General features: G+C 37.7%; 1 protein-coding gene across 10 annotated transcripts in view; it reads left to right on the top strand.

Moving 5' to 3' along the window:
- The window catches only part of PHF21A (PHD finger protein 21A), a 132211-nt gene that overhangs the window by 13030 nt on the left and 99668 nt on the right, over positions 1-19513 (top strand). For all 10 annotated transcript variants that reach the window (XM_039705233.1, XM_039705227.1, XM_039705234.1 and 7 more), the window contains one exon: positions 18019-18059. The gene's annotated coding sequence lies outside the window, so the exon portion shown is untranslated. The remainder of the gene's footprint in view (positions 1-18018; positions 18060-19513) is intronic.

The raw sequence follows: 19513 nt of genomic DNA, 5'->3' as shown, positions 1-19513 counted from the left end.
GTACTTTTTTTTTTCTTTTTAAAGTGTTGGATATATTTTTGTAGGTTATCTTGGGTTAAAGGAAAAGTAAAGGCTTGAATAGGAATGGGAGACCTTCTGATACGTAGGGAGATAATGATAAATGTGAATTTGAAATCCAGTAAAATCTGAGTTGCATGGGTAAGCATTGGTGCAAAGAAACAGTCCTAAGTTCTGCAGAACATGAAAAAAGAGAAGAAAGATGGTGGTAGTGGTTGTTGCTGTTGAATTTTTTTTTGTCTAACTTTCTAGCTCTGTTGCAATGTAGTAATACAAGAAATTGCATGTATCATGTAGGTATGATTGTTTCTAAAACATCTCCTGAATGTACTTTGTCTATGTCCTGTATATGAATGAGGTATCAGTAGCTTTACTGCATACCATCACTGTTTCTGTGCCATACTTTCAGTCTGGTACAGAAGATTTTACAGGTCTAGTTGGGTGGAATGGTTCAGTGCACAGCAAAAGTAACACTGAGGAACGAGTGTCGTCAGTGCTGAAGTCTTAACTGCTTGTTAAAACTGTTCTGTGTACAGCTTATGTTTGCAGAATTCTTCAATCCTCACAAGTGAGTACTGTTCAGGGACAGATATCTTGTTCTGTTAATTTGTAAAAATGCCTTTTCCAAGTGAAAAATCAGCAGAGTTGGCGATACTCAAGTTTCTGCATCTGTCACAGCTGGCTGGGTCCAGTGTTGCTTCCACTATCTCTTAGTGCTGCATAATAAGGGACCTATGTTCCAATGCAAGCATGGAAAGTATGGCCCCTTTTTTGTTATATGCCTCACTCTTTACTGTAAATGGCTCACTTAAAACTATGAGTCTCATGCTTAGAACCCCAAGTCTGTGACTACCCATGTTGTTAAGCTCTTGGGCTCTGGTGGGATGTTGAATCATGATCTTTTAAATGCGTATCCCTTTTTCTGGAGTATCTCCAGCCACAGCCGTTAGTGTCACTGCTGGTGGTCTCTGCTGGTGTCTTAGAGTATTTGTGGAACACAGACTTTGGCATATGCCCCTCTCATGTTTCATTAGGAGTTATTCATGTTTTGAGACTGCTTCTGCATAAGCCTGGAGTTGTCTTTCATCAGTAAGCTGGGTTAGCACAGTGTCTTTACTGAACTATTAGTGTGTTGTGACATCTCTACTCTGTAACTGTGGAGACAGCTTCAAGGCCAAACACAAGGCAGCTTAAGTAACCACTACATCTCATACTCTGCAGTGTGACTTCTGTGAATTCTTGTTTTGGTCATGTCTGGATTTATAGACAGGTTTAATGAAATTTCAGAGAGTATCTTATGTTAACAATTCAGTGATTGGCATGCTTCTGTTCATGTGCAATTAGTCCTGCATACATCACCACTGCTTAATGAAATGTTTGTAAAATAAATCTCAGGGCAGGGTATATTGCCTTGGCATTAAAGGCCTGAGATCCAAAGAGACATTGTTGGCTGGCACTGCATTCCTCAGAGAGAAGACTTTCAGTTCATGGTCTTTGTATTGCAAAAGAAAGCAGTTTTGCTTTGTGTGGAAGTGTCATGGAAATGTGAAGTATGCAACTTCATGAGAATTGTATTGCACTGGGAAGATCAGTCTTCATCATCACTAGGACCAATGGCTTGGAACTGCAGGCAAATGTGCATAAATCTGGAGATATTTGTACAGTTTTCCAGTTGTTCCTCCATCTCTGCATCCTAGTGTGTGAGAAGAGAGGAAGAGGAATCAAAATGCCTGTATTTTGGAATATATGGGAATCAATGGAGTTTTCCTGTGTAGTAGTTGAAGAAGTATTGGTAGATATGAGGGAAGAGCAGAAACTCACCTTGAACTTGAGAGGAAAGCAAGAGGATAAGCATTTTTATTTTATTTGGAGCAAAAAATGTGAATAAGATTGGAGAGGAACCGTTAGAAATACACTAGAAGTTATTCTTAATGAAACATGGAACACTTGAGAAGAAAACTTTCCAAGTTGTGTATCAGGAAGACGAATTATGCATGTCTGGATTTGCTGGTGGGATGATTAACAGAAGTACTGAAACATGAATAAACTCAGTACACACACATGATTATATCTTCCTGTGTTTCTCTCAGAGATACCAACAAATTCAACCTGAAACATTGAGCCTGTGTCAGCATGGAGTGAGAAAACATAGTAAATCAAAAGTTCCCAACTACAGACAAGAGTGCAAATTTCTTTGAATTGTTCGTTTGTAGTACTATGTTTTGTTGCTGGTGTAGTTTGCACAAACATCTCTAGGATAAGGGCATTGTGTTGCTGTTTTCTTTCAGCAAGACCAATTCCAGTGCTATTACTGGTCTAGATGATACCTCTGCCTGCAAAACAAAATGAAAGAACCTCAAACCAATCTGTATGATTCTGTAAGGAGAGGGTTATTTAAGTAACAAAATTATAATAGCTCCTATGTGAAATGAAGGAAAAAAAAAACCAACAATGCCTGAAAGTCTTATTTTCTTGTCCTTTTATGTGACTTAAGGGATTTGTCATGTAAACTGCATCTTTCTCATATAAACTTGATTGTGGTCAGCTTTCTCAACAGTGTAGATGAGCAATAATCTCACTGAGGCAATGTCTGTGAGTTCATGAAGCTGCTCATAAAGCTGCTTCTGGTTTTTTTACATGCTTTTATCCTCAATAGTTGCTTGTTCCTGGTAAAGATGATAAGCTTTTTGGGTATGTTCATCTTCATCTTACTGCCTACAGCAATACTCGAAGGTTTTATGTACTGGACGCTTGCTTTGTTTTCCAGACCTGTTGTAATTTTGGGCTTTAGAAAATGAAACTTCTCTATTTCCCACAGATTGAGACCTGCTTGTTTATCCTGCATGGCTTTCAGTTTGGCTATCTTCAAAAGCTCATCTGTCAGAAGAGAAGGAAGCTGACAGTGATGAGAAGGCAGACATTCACCAAATTGTTGAGGCAGTGCTTTCTAGCAGGATTAGCAATACTTCTAGCAGAATTCTGTTCGATGTTTGTCCTGGGCCTCAGCTTGAGTTTATGCATTTTCTGTGACAGTAGTACTTTTTCGCCTAGACTTTCTTATTAAAACAGAGAGCATCCTGCACTCTTCCAGGGTCAGGCAGGACCTGAAACAAGTTCAGTTTTCTTGGAGAGAAGTCAGACATTCATCTACATGTTCCTTTTGAATCCATTGGTTCAGGGGATCTTCCCTCTGGTCAGCTGGGGTGATGCCAAATCGTTGCCAGTCTTAAATGGGTTTTGGCAGTTTTTGCATCAAATATTCATGGCTTATGTTTAGTGCTGCTTTCCAACTTTCTGAGTCTTTCTCAGTTAGGAGAGACTGCCTGAGTCTCCTTCCATTGACACCCTGATTGGTGAGGGGCTTGGAGGAGAATTTTTCATCAGTTTGGTGGGTTATATAAAACCAAAAAAACTCTATAGCCTTCAGTACTTGCTTATGGCTTTATTTCAGTGTTGCATTATATTACACAAACCAGTTTGATGTCTGCTTCAGAAGCTGCAATTTCTGCTTTTAACATTATGTGCTTGAATTATAGCCTGGTTTATTTACCAGAAAACCAATCTCCAAAACAAACCAAGACATATACCAGCATTGCTGCTCAATGTGATTAAACATAGAAACTAACATACTCTGCTGGACCAAATGTCCATCTAATGCAGCATCTTTCCTTTATCAGTGCCTAGCAGCAGCTGACTGAAGAGTGTAGGAAATGGGTGCATTCTGTCAGCCGCTGAAATATTAACAGTAGGTTTCTGACAGTTGTTTAGCTGCTGTCTGAGATGGAAGCTACATTTGGGCTATTGCACTGTGAATAGCAACATCAAACTATTTCTAGGTGAATTTGCTGCCTTTTGGAACTAATTTATAAATATCTGTGGCTTACATAGTGTTTCACAGCAGCAAGTTCTATGCAGTTTACCTGCATTTTCTGTGTGCAAGAAAAAAATAGTTTCATTTGTTTTAAACATACTCTCTTGTTGTCATTCCTCTCTGTACCATTTCTATTTCTTCCTTTTTTGAGGCGGAGCAGCCAGAATTATGTGCAGCGTGCATCACAGCAGAATGTTTCCTGTTTTTTCTCTGTTCTGTTTCTTATACCTTCTGAGACTTTTCTTGGATTTCTTGCTGCTGAGAGTTGAACTGTTTGCTTGTAATAATCATGAAATCTTTTTTGTAAGTAGTCATGCCTAGTTTCACTTCATCGTTGTGTATTTATAGCTAGATTATTTTTTCCTCTGAGTATATTATGTTGCACTTCTCGACCTGGGACAACAAAATGATAAATGAAAACCAGTCATTTGGTATTATCAGATCCCCTGTAACTCTCTGAAGTTTACTTTAATTACAGCTATCTGAAATGATGGAAAGCATCACAATGTGTGCAACCTTCCTATTTGCCAGATAAGTTAAAAGTATGTTTACAGACTTAACCCTGATCCTTGTTGTGGTAGCTTCCCTGCTCTTTGACTGTTCAGTGTTTTCTTTCTTTTTATTTTATTTTCTTTATTACTTTTGTGTAGGTCGTCTCATGGCTTTTACTCTGTAAGGTGGTGCGAGGTATACAGATGGGTTTGCTTCCTTTTGTTTTTATTGCAATATGGTATATGAACATTTTGGTATTTGAGATGTAGGTCTTCCAGCATCTCTTTTCATTTGCTTTGAAGTTGGATGTCCAAAAGCTTAATTTCATTAAGATTGCAATCTTTTATATGACCACTTGGCAGAGAGTATTCCTTAGAAATGTGGGGTTTTGTTGTTGGTTTTTTTTCCTTTGTGTGTGTGTGGTTTTGTTTTCTGTGTTATGGGTTTTTGTTTAAATGGTCAGTGCTTTGTAATTTCAGTATCATGGATTATATCACCTTCAAAGGGTGATATAATTCATTCCTGCCACTATAATTTGTTCCTACATCCTGCCTCATCCCAGCCTCTTTTCTTCAGTTATTTTCCAGTTTGTAGAAGTCCTTAACTTGTCTTTTTAACCAAGTCTGTGATGTTTTTACTATGACCAGCTGTGAGATTGTTTTTTTAATAGATACCAAGAATCCCCTGCTCATCTCATTTTGTTATCGTGGTAGAATTTAATTTTTTTTATTTTATACTCTGATTTGAAACTCAAAACTTCTCGCTCACCTAGCACTGATATCAATGAGTTTTAAGGCAGTTTGACTGTCAGGCAAATGGCAGGTGTTAACTTTCATAGGCTTACTCCTTGTCTAACTAGAATGTCTTAATTTGATTATGGTGGAGGTTTGTATTAACTAGTTGAACGGTTAGGACAGTTGGAAAAGATACTTCTCAGAGAATAAACACTTCTTGAAAGTAATATTTCTTTTGAATATTATACTTCTATATATATGAATTTACCTGTCTTTTGCAGCTGTAAATATTGATTGGGTGTTAAATAATTAAACTCAGACATTAGTGTGTGGGTGTTCATTCCTATATCTGGGGGGTAGAAGAAGGGCTACAAGGGACACTTCTGTCCAGAAGACTCCTAGCCTAGAGGACAAGGAGACTAATGTGTCATGTAGGAACATGCAGATGTGATATGCAGACTGTAACTTGACAGAGGGTATTCAAATGAACTAGTTCAGAACTTGGCAACACATGGTAGTGCTGATTTACACGCTGTAGGAATTGCATCCTTTACTTCAGCTTTGCTCAGTGTGTAGGGATTATACAAATTTTCAGATATCTAGGTGGTTTAGGTTATTGTTGGGGGAATCAATCCTCCTTCAACTTCTTGCTGTTTGTAATTGCTTTTAGTAATTTGAATTGCAATTTTACATTATTGTATTCAGAAGCTTACAGCACTTTGTACTCTTGTGTGGGTGCATGCTTGTGATGCTTCGCAAGTTGTGGAAAAATATTTTTTTAGTAGGTTAGTATTAAGCTGTTGTAGAATTTGAACAGTCTCTATGTACTGTGTGACCGTACAGGAACTTAATAACCACAAAAAGTTTAATTCATAAAAATTGCTGTTACCTTGAATGCTTGACTAAGAACTTTTGATGCAGATTTTTGAAAAGTAAGACTGACAGTTTTTGATGTTCGTGAATGAGAAGACTGAATATTGTGTTTTGGTTTTGAAGCTCATGAAGTTAAGCAGCTGAAGCTTGCTTTGGTGTCAGCCTCTAATTGGACAAAGCATGGTTTTGTGTGTTAGTGAATAGACACTTTAAAAACATACAAAGCCAAGAAATAAATACTTGCATTGTTATAAATCAGGTATCATTGTTTTTTATTTGGAAGATGAAACTCTTAAAGTGACTTGACAGAGGCAGATCCAGAGATCTTCAGAAACTGGCAACACATGCTACTGCTGATCCCAGGGCCCTTTGGTCCGTTCAGCAGACAATCATTGCTGTCCTCTTCAGAAAAAATATCTTTTATACCATTCTGCCCTCTTCCAGGACTGGAGCCTGTAGAGCGTATGAAGGGATGATGTACAAGCCTCTTCCCCCACAGAACCTGTGCCAGATGTTATGTCCTGGTAACACAACTTGAGAAAATAGAAAGGGCTGAAATAATTGAAATTCTTACTGTTTCTCCAACAGGTGATTTGTAAATATGTCATTTAGCACAGGTTAAAATGACAAGAGGGACTATTACTCACTGGGAGTGACTTCTGAGACATTCAATACCTCTGGGTTTAGAATTCCTTAAAATGCTCATGTTTGGGGGCCTAAATACCTTCTGTCTGGAACAAGCATGTATGTTTTTTTTGCAGCAGAGGGGACTGAAAAGAGTGTGGAGAGTGGTACCATCCTTCTTTTCCTTCATTCTAGGGCAGGTGTTTTTAGAAAGACAAGGGACTGAAACAAAACTTGTAATTTAGTTGAGGTATATTGTGCAGAACAGAGAGAAAGAAACAGCTGCTAACATCAGAAAACAAATCTGTAATGGAGAATAGAAAACAGGTCTTTCCAAGGTGTGTATATAAACTTGTTCTCACTTGTCCATCTTTTTTTTGTGTAGGTTGTTGTCTAATAGTTCATTAGGACTCTGTCATAAATATTTTCTGAAGTGTTGTCAGGGTTTCCATTGCAATGAGCTGGTTGAATTGCTGTTTAAATAATTATATATCTATATATATTTAAAAGTTGTATATCCTCTGGAAACTCTACTTTTGCCTAGAAAAATCTTTTCTCTTTGAATTGAGTTTAACTGATCCCTGGAAGAAACAAACTGATTATTTTTTTGGGTCTTGTGTCGGTATTTTTTTTTGAGTGTAGAATTACATTTTTTAAAGAAAAAAAAATTGAGTTAATTTTTGCCTCCAGTGTTCAGGTGAAGTTTCCATCTTTATACCTACTTTTAAGTCTTAATGATTTTAAAGGGTTTTTTTGTATGTATTTATTTATTTAATGCAGTATTCTGATGCATTTGACCTCCGGAAGGTTGCCCCACTTTGCTTGGCTTGGTGAAGATGAATTTTGGGAGTTCATCTACACTTCAGTTGATGCTGTTGTGTTTCTCCAGTAGTTTTGTGTCAGTCCCATGAGGCTGTGTTGCTTTGAGTAGTTCGCCTGAGTGTCATCCAGAGTAAAGCTATGAGAAAATGTGGATTTTATCTCACCATTATTCCATCTTGCCTGAATGAGAAAGTTCATGACTTAGAGAGACAAAATTCTTTGTCCTGAACACAAGTGTTGCAAAAAAATGGGGTAGATTAGAAATCCTAAGAGCAGGAAAATGCTGCATTAAGTAAAGTAAATGGCTCAATGTCGTTGTCAGAATAGGACTACCTTTGCACAAGAATCAAGTTCTCTATAAAAGAACTTCTGAGGTATTTGGGCCACAGCTCAGTTACACCTTCATTTAGTAGTTTTGTATGAAAATAAACAGGGAAAGAAGGAATTGGTGTTGAAAGAGAGGAATGTGTGAATATTCAACAATGTAGGACTTGTGTATCTGTTGGGAAAAAGGAAAAATCCAAATATTCACAGTGCTCAGCAGGAAGCAGGGAAGAGGAGATTTTCTTCCTCTCAGAGGTGTGCTGTGAAAACAGTGATGCAGCCTGGCAGGCCAAGTCCTGTTGCATTCAAGGAACAAAAACCAGCAGCTGACAATGGCTCAGAAGCTGCAGGGGAGCTGGTCTAGTAAAGAAAGCAAAAATTAGGGCCGAATCTTTCACAGTAAATTGTGATGCTGTCGTCTTTTTAAATACCGTCATTAACAGCTGAAGGAAGCAGAGAGAAAAAGCTGATGCTGGAACAATCTGGTAGTTAAATGGAAGGGAAATGGGGAGAAGGGGTGGACTCCTGCTCATCTGCAGCCGCCCTGCACACAGAGCTACCTGATTTAGGCCTAGCGACAGCGCGTTGGAGGCCGGGGAAGGCAGATCGCTCCGGCAGCGTGTGTTGTCAGCGTGACGTGCTTGGGAGTGTGTGCAGCCTGCATGCTGAACGCCACTGGCTGCCTTTGACTCCGCTTCTCACACTTCTAAGAATGTCATGAAATCCCTTCTCACTCACGCTTTTATTTTGGGATGGAGGGGGAGAGAAAGGAGCTTTCAATATTCTGGTATGTTCAGAGTTTGAAACAAGCATGTTTTACCTAATACTGCCTTTTTATTTAGGCTATGTGTGAAACACTTTGATACCTTTACATGCTCTATCATAATTTATCAGTACACAAAACTAGAAACTCATAGCAACCTTATTAATCCTTATCTAATTAATCTCTACACAGGGAATACAGTATTTATTGTTGGAGGGTCTCAAGCTGGTCTTTCTTACTTTTGTTTTTCCTTTCTTTGCTGGTCTCTGTGCTCAGGAGATCAGGAATGCCGAAATGACAACATGGTTTAAAGAAATAATAGCTGGTGAAATTGAAATAAGTTTGGCTAAAAAGTGAATCAAATGCAAATATAAAATGAGAGTGGTTTTTACTAAATGCAATGAGGCTGTACTTAGATGTTGTAGTAAAAAGGAGAGGAAAATGTGATACCTGTCTAGTAGCAGCAGAGGGTCCCAGCCACCTTTTCAGAGTTCAGAGCACCTGACAGAATCAACAGAAGTCTGAGACTGTTTTGAGTAGAACTTTGTCAAACTGAATTGCCAGTATTAGTTCTAGAAACAAAACCAATTTTAGCAGGTGAGCGTTACCTTTTTCATCTTGTTTGTAAAATCTGAAGGCAGATTAAGAAACAAATGATTGTTCTTTTGATACTTTTTTCATGTGAACATCTGTTCACTAACAAATCATTTTCATATTGTCTTTTGGCAATAATTTCGAAGCCTAACATATTAGAGCAAGTGATCTGCAGTGTTGAAAAGGCAAGAATTTATGTATAGTTTCTCATTTTGAGCCATGTCACTTCCTGTTAAAATGGAATGATCTCCACATCAGATTAAATGAACTCCTATATTCTTATAAATATTCTTTTAAGTATTTTTCAGTATCATAAAGTACAGAATACAAGAATGTGTATTATCAGCTAATTTTCAAGTTTATCTACTGTACCTTATATACATCAAATGGTTTCTTTTTAATGCATGTGATGAAATAATTAAATTAAAGAGTCCAGTTTATTGTGAGAACTTTGACAGACTAAGTGGGGGCCAGTACCTGTTGTAATATACTGACACGAAAGTTGACCATAGCAAAGTCAGCACAGGTTGGCTTAATCTTAGTATTTAAGGAATGCCCATGCCATAATGAGGTTACACAGAAAATAATAGTGATTTCTATTCTTCCTGAGTAACAAGCAAAACAGAAAGAATTCAGGACTGCCAAACTCAGATGCATCTTTACCCCTAGTTGTTCTGTAGGTCTTCCAGTTTCAAAATGAAAAGGATGTTCAGATGTGACTCTGTCACTGAAAATGTAACTCACAAGCCAAATTTCTGACCATATGGAGAAAGTGAAAGGTCATTCTTGATGATTGTTTTAATTAAAAAGAATCAGCAAAGTGCACAGTTCTGTACCCAGTATAGCACAATGGAACTTGATACTGCTGAAGAAAGGAAGGAAGGTCTCCCTTGGGCTGCCAGCACAGTGCTTCTGCTGCTGAAGTTTGTGCATGATGTTCCCCATACCAATCTGTGAATCACTTCAACTTTGTGTGGTGTGTGACACCCCCTCACCCACCATTCCCCCAGAAAAAGTGAGGGCTGCTGGCCATAGGACCTCTCAGCTGGAAGAGGATATGAAGGAGAGTGCCTTGGCCAGCTAGATTAGATGACTCTGGGAGTGTTGTTTAGCCTGCAGGCTAAATAATAAGAAAGAAACTGAAGGTAGAACTATAAACTTTGAGTAGAACTAGGCTTCACTTAGGTCTCTTGATATACTGGTAGTCTAAACTTTCCTTGTGCATGCTTGGTAAACTGCATTTAGCTTTCATGGACACATTGAGACAAGGGTTTTACTGAAAATACAGCATCTGATTTTGAAAGAAATTTATAAGTACAGAACTATAAAAGATTACCTGTTCTTTTAAGGTACCTTGCCATACAATCGCTAGTCACAATACATCTGCATTTTTAAATGTTTGTATGTTATTACATGTGTACCTGCTTCTGTCTGATATTTGTGTAACAGTAACATCAGTAGAAGCTTGTGTAGCTAATCTCTAAATCTGTCACTGAAAATCTCACTGCTGCTCCTTGTGATTCTCAGCCAGTGATATTTTAAACAGAAAGTCCTTGTGATTGCAGGGCTTGCCTTTTTTTTCTTCATTGCAAATGCCTGTTAAATTTCTTTGTTCAACAAATTGTCACATTTTGCTTTTTGTTTCTTAATTTTAAAACACATTGTGGAATTGTGTCTGTTTCCTGTCAGTTACATGCAAGTTGCCCTTCATCAACATGGGCTTAGCACAAATTTATTCACTTAACCAACACCGCCTTTAAGTAGTTTTTACTATACTTGGTAAGCATGGAAATGCTGCATAGGTAATATTTATAAGGTAGGAGGAAATTCAGGGTCTCTAATGGGAGCCCTGCTGTTCTGAAATTTCTTTGGGAAAAAAAAAAAAGTCCAGACTCTTGGGATTCTGTAGAAATGTAATATGAAGTCTTCTGTAAAGCAGATTGATCTTCTAGAATGTGTGCTCACTTTAAATAAATTAGTTTATACGTTCATGTCGTATATTTCTTTATGAATATATGATCTTTCAACTTAGTCCTCTGAGTTGTTTAGTCACAATATTTTGCTTTTCATTAAAACGCTAGATGTAGGAAGACTTTAACTGGTTTGCAGTCACTCTGTGCTAACATGAAACTGAAAGCTTGCCTTTATTTGCTTGTGTTTTGGACTTGCACTTTCACTGTTTCCTCTCTAAATTCCGGAAGAATGCTTTGAGTCATATATACTTCATTTATACTGCTTTCCCTCTCCCAGAGCAGAATCTCTTCCTTCCATCTCAGCTGAGGAGATGTGTGTGGTTCCTCATGTTTAGTGTTTTTATTTCTCATGTTTAGTGTTTTCCGTTTTAACTTTTTTTTTCCTCATTTGTTTGGCGTTTCCCCCTGCTGGCCGGCTGCGGTAAGGGCGCCTCTTTCCCCGTGGAAATGGAGGCCAAGGCTGTCCTTGGGCGTCACGGCTGTGTCGTTGCGGCGTTGGGCTGCTCTTCTGACACTTTTTTGGTGTCCTCTGAACGTCTCTGGCAGATAGATAAAAATGAAAGAGTAGTCGGTACAAACAGGACGTGCACATACCTGAGGTTCTCTCCATCACAAGTGCAGTTGCACTTCCAGTGATAGTCAGAGGTACTTCTAGTTTTGCATTTCATGCCTGCAGTCTTGCATCACTACCGAGATCACCTCCTGTTGTACTCTGGACCTCATCCCTAAACTCTAAAGGCACTTCTGCCTCACTAATATATCATTCCCACAAGCCAGTTCTTTCCAAGATAAAGTGGGTTGCTAGGAGGGGAAAAAGGGTTGGCACCTCAATAAGAAATGTATCCTCAAGTTTAAAAGGTTAAAACTAGAAATCAGAGATCCCTCCCTTCTTAATGGAATTTCAGGGGGAAAATTAGTTTAATAGGTACTGGGGTAAAGTTTTCTTATGTTTTTTCTTGTTCCTTGCATCTTTGGTTGTTAAATCAATTACTAGGATTTATCGTGTGTGTTCTTTGTAGAAGGAGTCTTCTCTCCTCCTCTCAACACCGTCTCCTCCCCTTTTTCTCAAGTAGTCCTGTGTCTCTGAAGTATGAAAGGAAGGCAGGAACTTCTCAGGAGTGGAATGAGAAATTTGCAACACAGGTTAATAAACTGATTTTGCTAGACATACTATTAAAAAACAAAACCATAAGGCACAAACATTCAAATAACTTCCCTTTGCATTTCTTCTAAATTTTGAGACCTAAGCAATGTGCTATTACAGCTAGGAGGGGACAACTCCTTCTATTTTCTGTTGACCTTCCATCTTATTTTCCTTCCCAGTGGTATATATACTTTGTAAATACTTGAAAATAATTAAAACAGAAAAATTACAGTTTTAAGACTTTACAGATTAACTGACATGTTTTTGAAATTAAATTGTTAAACAATGTTTAAAAAAAATCCCAAATAACCCATGTTTCCAGTAAGTTTATGGAATATCAAATAATGCAGCAAAATATTTTTAGAAACAAATGCCAAACGCTGCCTTCTGCTAATTTATACCTTCACAACATGTAAATATTTTAATTTTGCAGAAGATTCCTCAGCTCCCCACTTCAAATACGAAACTTTGCTATTGCACTGTTAGTAAAAGGTAAACTTACAGACCTTATTAGTACTCTTGGTGTGTGTTTAGCTAAACAGTCCTTCTAAAAAGTAATTCACTGAAATAAAAATCCAGGTCATACAACTTTTTTTACATGAGCAAGAATTTAGCCAGACTGCATACAAGATGATTTTGTGTGTACCTAGAACCTGGTGAAAAGTAATTCACTGAGCAAAGTGAGGCTTAGTGGTTCTGCAACACTAGAACTTCTGAATGCAACAGTGCTGTAAGACGTCCCTGTACACTGGTGTTTGGTACAAAAAGGAGAATTTTACTGATGTAATTTTATGAATGTTAAGTTAAATGGGGAGTCCTTGATATCAAGTCAGAAAGAACATCTGCCATGCTTACTAATGGTCATAGGTTAGAGAGGCTTCTCTTGATTCAAGAGATAGGCTAATACTGTGCAGAGAAGACGCGTTTATGCACAGGTAAAAAGTGTAGAGCAACATATATTTTGAATCTCCTCAAGTGACAGAGATGATTCTGAGATTTTAAAACATGTTTGTGCTAATTTTCTACTAGGCCAAATGTAGTTTATCATTTTGCCAGAGAGTCGATTTCATACTCTATTCCATCCACAAGATGCCAGGAAAGACCGTGCTCAGGAAGAATTACTAATGCCCAATGGAGCTGTAGTCACAGACAAGAGCTAAGAGGGTAATTGTCAACTGTTTACATGTCTTTGGTGCCATGGCAAGTTTTGGTGGATATTTTAAGAATCAGCTTGTGAAGTGGTTTTATCTTTACACTAGAGATGATTTTTTAAACTGTATTGAGTCTTCTAGCTAATTTTCTACGTGTTAAATGTAGTACTGCTTCTGCAAAGTCAAATTATGGTGTCACACACTTCTATTTAAACTTAGTTTGATGGTTGTATAAAGTGTTTCAGGGATGGTGAAACAATCTGTCCCCAAGTGAAGTCAACTTCAGGTGTCTTAAACTCCAAACCGCATTTGCTTCATGACAAATCATAGCAGCAGAAGAACTTTTATTGTAGTTTGAATCCTCTAAGTTGTCTGCATGCATAAGCAGAAAATCCATGCTCCTTGACCAGTTTAGGTGGAGTTAATCTATCAGTATTGTGTGGGGATAAGGAAGGAGGAGGAGAAAGCAGTTGTACAGATGGACAAACTGGAAGGCATGACTTGTACACTTCAGTGCAGTCTCAGTTGTCTTGAGCGATCCTGTTGGTCCCTTTACCACCTGCCTGGAATGTGTTACTGGGGCTGACTGGGAATTCTCCCAGCTGCAGCACAACAGGAAGATCAGATTGTGTGCACTGGCACAAAGGAGGCTTGCTTTTGTCACTGGAGCAACAGCACCAGCACTGCTAGTGATGGTCATTGAAACATAAGCCTTATAATAATGTAATATGAAATTGGTTATGTACTCAGTCTGGCCTGTGTTTGGTCTTCTTAAGAAGGCAGAAATCTTGCCCTGTGAAGGAATATGAGTTCCTGACTTGAAAATCATATATCTGCTATGACTTGTTTTCTTAGAAGATAGTGATAGAGTGCTCTCTAGATACAGAATGTCTTTCAAATATGGGAGGGACAGCTGTTGCTTTGAGGAGTTCACATCTAAAAACAAAAATCCAGAGAAAAAACTCTGAATCCCTCCTGTGTGGTGTGTGTTTTGTGCACACATATACAAAATCAATAATGCCTTACCCTTATATTGTAGAGCAGTTCTCTGAAATGTGAAAAAATATCAGGTTCACAATTGCCTGTGCACAGCATTTAGTCCTTTTTTATTTTTTTTCTGTGCACTGAACAAGACCAAGATCCTTTTGGCAAAAAGTAAAAGATACATAATTAAATATTGTAACATGATACGAATGGATAGAGTTCCATGGTCTGACAGTAAACAGTTGCTGGTTTCTAGAGTTAGGAAAAATGTAAAGAAAAAATTGCTGAACATGACATTTAATTCTTTCCAGTTTTTCCAAGTGAGTCTCTGGTTACACTATCATAAATTTGATTGTCTAACTTGAAGGTAGTAATAAGTATATAATTGTTATAACCAGACATCTTAATATACAGATAATTAGCATTTAAACAGTCCTAAGCCTATGGGTGCAGTATGCTAATATATTTTCACCACCAAGTGTTTTTCTAATGTCCTCAGGTGCTACCAAGCCTTAAACATGGGAGTTTTGAGATCTTAGTTTTCAAAACGGTCCCATGAAATGTATAACTTTTCTAATCATAAATCATGTCTATATTTTGGGAAGAAGGCAGTGCTCTTAATTTCTCCCGGACCTGGGGTTTAAAAACCCCCAAAATATTACGGAATATATTGTAATAATCTGAGAGTTGACCTTGCAGGCTCCTACCTTGGACAGTTTACAGCATGTTTCTAGAGCCTTCAAAAGGCTACCTCAGTAAATTGGATTGCTGAGATTTTATGATAAATTTTTGCAGAAGTTTTTGTTACAAATCCCTGTATAATGCTAAACTCTTCAGACTTCTCTATTGATATGCGTGATTGTGAGCTGTCTAATGTTAACTTTCTAATGTGTTTTGTAGTGAGCATGAGAGAGGCAGTGTGAGTTTCTAGATGTACTTTTGCTGTGAAGAAGAAATAATCTAATTTCATCTACAGAGCAGACTTTATCCCTTTTTCATTAATACTATTCTGTGTTAGTTCCCATGCACAAATACAAGGAGTTGTCAAGAACCAAAGTTACAGATATTGTTGGTCATACGCTGTTTTCTACCAGAAAAATGCTAAGAGCAGTTGAAAACTTATATATGTTTAAGATGCTTGGGATTATCAATCTTGGGTATTTGTTCTTCATTCCTCTGTCTCAATTCTCTATTTAAGAAAACTTGCCTGTGTCAGGCACAAGTTTTTCTGTGTCTCTCATTAGTGCGCTGCATATAAAGAAACCAATTTTTTATTTGCCATAGGGCTTAGATGCTGAGCCTTAAAAAGTCATGCAAATCAAAAGTTCAGAATTACAAGAAATTCAATTGATACTTCATTCTTTGTGCTTGTTCTCTCTACTAAATGAGGTAGGGGTGTTAGTAAAAATAGCATACCTGTGTGAGGGCAGAATTTTGTGTTGCCAGAGGTTTGACATTCAAAGGTTAACCTGTTCTAAACACTAAAGAAAAAAGCCTGCAGTAAATTATCTACAGAAGAGGATGCAAATGTATTTCCATTCCCTGTATAGGTCCTTTCTAAGTGACTTCTCCAAGGCAACACAGTGGTTCACTTGGATAGTCACGATTAAACTCCTTGTGTTCTAAACTTTGTCCTTGGGAGCTCCTGGCATCTGAGTCTGGGGTGCAGCAAGATTAAATGCAATCTGAAGGTTTGTAACTGTGCAGCTTTTTTTCTGCACAGTTCCATCTTGGTGGAGCCAGGGTCTTGCTATGGAGGTGGGGTGCAGCAAGATTAAATGCAATCTGAAGGTTTGTAACTGTGCAGCTTTTTTCTGCACAGTTCCATCTTGATGGAGCCAGGGTCCTGCTATGGAGGCGAGTCTCTACGTAGGGGGAAAATAGGAAGGAAGGAACAGTTGCTGTTATTTTTAAGTGACAGCTTTCTTGTCAGGTTGTGTGTACTTGTGTTACAAGTAAATTGATATTTTTCTTTTTTAAAATAAAAATCATGCTTATTTATTCTAAGACTGCATTTGCAGATGTGTAGTACTGACTGTTTTGTTTAGCTTTCCAAAGGCAGTAATCTAGAGCAGTGAGATTTTTTATTATTTTTATTTTTTATTAATAACCATGGACAGATAGTTGTAGTTGCTTGTTGAAGAGGGCACTTAGTAGTTGTGTGATGAAAGGGCTTCTTCTGTAGGTCTCTGGACCAATTAAGTGACTGATTGATAGTGGGAGGTAGAGGTGGAAAGTAGGATTTTAATACCAAGAAGAAACAACTAGAGTTTGAAACTAATAACTGTCTCTTCAGCACCTCAAAAATGGCAGTATTTAAAATTCTGTAGCATCCAGAGTGAACGTACTTACTTTGAGTACAACCTCAAAGCAGTTGAGGTTTACTCATGCTTCCATACTTCCCAGCTCATAACCTGTCATGGTGCCAGCTGGGTGTTATGGAAACTTACCTGAAATTGCTCTAAAATTAATCATCATCTGTAATGTTCTGTGCTTCGAAATGCACAATAAAATTTGAGACTAGGAGACTGACAATACTGTCACTGCCAGCGGTAGGCTTCCTGTTCTCTTTTGTGTTCTCAGTGGTCATCAGCACCCAGTTCTGTTTGGTAACTGGAAGCCTCCACTTGTGCTGGACTCCAACAAGCGAGACATGATCGTGACTTTCTACTGCTGTATCTTTTTGTAAGGCTGGGGCTTAAACTTCAGCTCTGTGATGACTTATGTGTGGATAGAAACATCTGTAAAGGTCTTGTTAGCTGTGAAGTTAAAGCTTCAAATACACTAATATTATAGTATTTTACTCGAAAATTGGGAGTATTTTGGAGCGTTTTTTTAGCATCAGGCAAAGTAATTGAGCAAATGAGTTATCATTTATATTGTAACTATCTTGTTAGAACTCTGACTCATGAATTTTTTTTATGATTCATGTGGTGATTTCAGAGGTATTACCTTTCTGTGCTGCAGTGTTCTACCCATGACCCAGGCAGTGTAACAGGCAGTGCCTCTTCTTGGCCTCCACCTTTGTGTGCCACCATACTGGCTTATGCTGCTGTTTGTGTCAGTCCCCAGCAGTGCTCTGGGATTTGAGCTCTGGTGACTGAGCTGACCTACCACCTGCCATTCATCTTTGGGGGTTGGTGTAACCTCTAGCAGAGATGGTGGGCAAATACCTAGGGTGGGTAACCCCGTCATATTTAGCTGACAAGCTGGCAAGTGACAAGGCTTATGATATAGATCTTAATAGATCTATAATGGACAGCAGGTCTTTCCCCATGGGAGGAACAGTGACCTGGCACAGAACTAGAAAAATTTGGACCTCTAATTGTTTCTCCCCTTAAATAATAGTAATAAAAACTAAAGTAATAGTTTTTATTTTAATCCAGATTAAAATTGTACGTCTCCTTAGTTTTCCCTGCTATTTCGAACAGATTTTTCTTTCAAAATGGTGTTTTATAGTTAGCTTCAGCATTTAAAAAAAAAATTACAACTCTCCTGAAGAAAAACCAGCTAAAAACCCCTTTCTAAAGTCCCAACCCTTCCCTCTCTAACTTTTCAAATATTAGTTTTTGGGGGTTTTTTTGTTTCAAACTCTAGTTACAAATATTTATAATTATCTTTTTTGTTGTTGTTGTTGTTTTTCTTTTGTAGGAGGGGGTAGAGAGCTGAAAGGAATAACTTACTCAAAACTGGTAAGTACTTCTTCCCAAGGCTAAAATGGCTTACCTAAGAATAGGTGATATGAAGAGCTGGCATCCATTACTGGAAGAGTTTGATGGTTACTGAAACTGAAATTCTATCTATTCTTATATTCAGGAATTAAGTCTTAAAAAGTAAATGTTGCTGATGAAAGCCCCAATCTTATAAATAAAATCTCTCTAAGGCTGAGATTTGGGCCCAAGGGTCTGCAAGCATAATGGACATTTAAATTCATCTACTCAAAAATATTTTTTTTCCATGTAATGTGAAAACCAAATTTATTTGAAGGATTTTTTGGCTCAGGAAGACTTTTCTCTAAAATTCTGAGTTATTTAGAATCCTTCCATACACACAGAAGGCATTCATGGCTTTGTGTGTGTCCTACCTTTGTTTATATAAATATATCTGCCTTGTCAGCTGTGTTTCTAGTGTAGCTTCCAAAATAGTCAGAGTTGAAATAGTATTGTAATATTTTAAAGATTGCCATGTAGATTGTATTTAATTGAGATAACAGAAGTGTGAATCACTTAGGTGATTTTTCATTCAGTCTTTGAATATTTAAATAGTCTATATGGAGTACATTGGGGCACTTATCTGAGTATGAAATTATAAGTCTTGAAGCAACCACTTAAGAAATAAGTGATTATTGGTAATAAATGGATGCAAGCAAGAAATTGAATGGAGGACTGCTGCCTCCAATAGTTGAAATCCATCCAAAAATGCCTCATTTACCTTTTGCTCAGTGTTCTTCCTGGCTGAGACTTGGAAGTATGTCTGGATGTACAGGAGATGCATGTACTCCTGAATCCTGTGCCTTCCTTTTGGAAATCACCAATTCTGGTATTGAGCAAGGCATTTGCTTGTTTTCCTTTAAACATAAAGAGATTAAAAATTTTTTCAGGCCAAGCCATTCATGCAGTTTCAGTCATCTACAAGATTTTTATTTTAAATAATTCCACTGCCATAAGTGTAAAGTGGAAAATGCACAATGATTAATTCAGAGATGGTTTTACACCTCTTTGAATATGGTATTATAGATCGTTTGTAATGCTACTGAACTTAAGTTTTTTAATCTTCCCTTTAAGCTCAGTCTAAAAGAAAAGTTCAAAAATACTGAAAGTTTTTGCACTAGCAAAATGTATAGCCACTTATGTAATTCTTTACCTCCTCTCAAAGGAAGTATGAGCAGTATTTAACCAGGTGCCCTGATAGATATTTATAGACATTATTCTATGTAAACTGGAAAAAAGCAGTTTAGGTTTTGGTGGATGTAAAGAATATTTTTTTTTGGGGGGGGGGGGGGTTTTGGTTTTTTAACTGTATTGGTTGTGTAAAAGGTACTTCAGAGGAATTCTAGACAGGGATAACAGAATAGCTATTCCTGCTTGGGAAGGGAAGCTACAAGTGTGTGTTCTAGAAATAAACAATTGTATCTATTTTATATTCA

Source organism: Passer montanus, unplaced genomic scaffold, assembly GCF_014805655.1.
Source record: "Passer montanus isolate IOZ18808 unplaced genomic scaffold, ASM1480565v1 scaffold18, whole genome shotgun sequence".
Classification (NCBI taxonomy): Eukaryota; Metazoa; Chordata; class Aves; order Passeriformes; family Passeridae; genus Passer; species Passer montanus.
The sequence above is the reverse complement of the archived record's forward strand: the minus strand, read 5'-3'. Positions and strand labels throughout refer to the sequence as shown.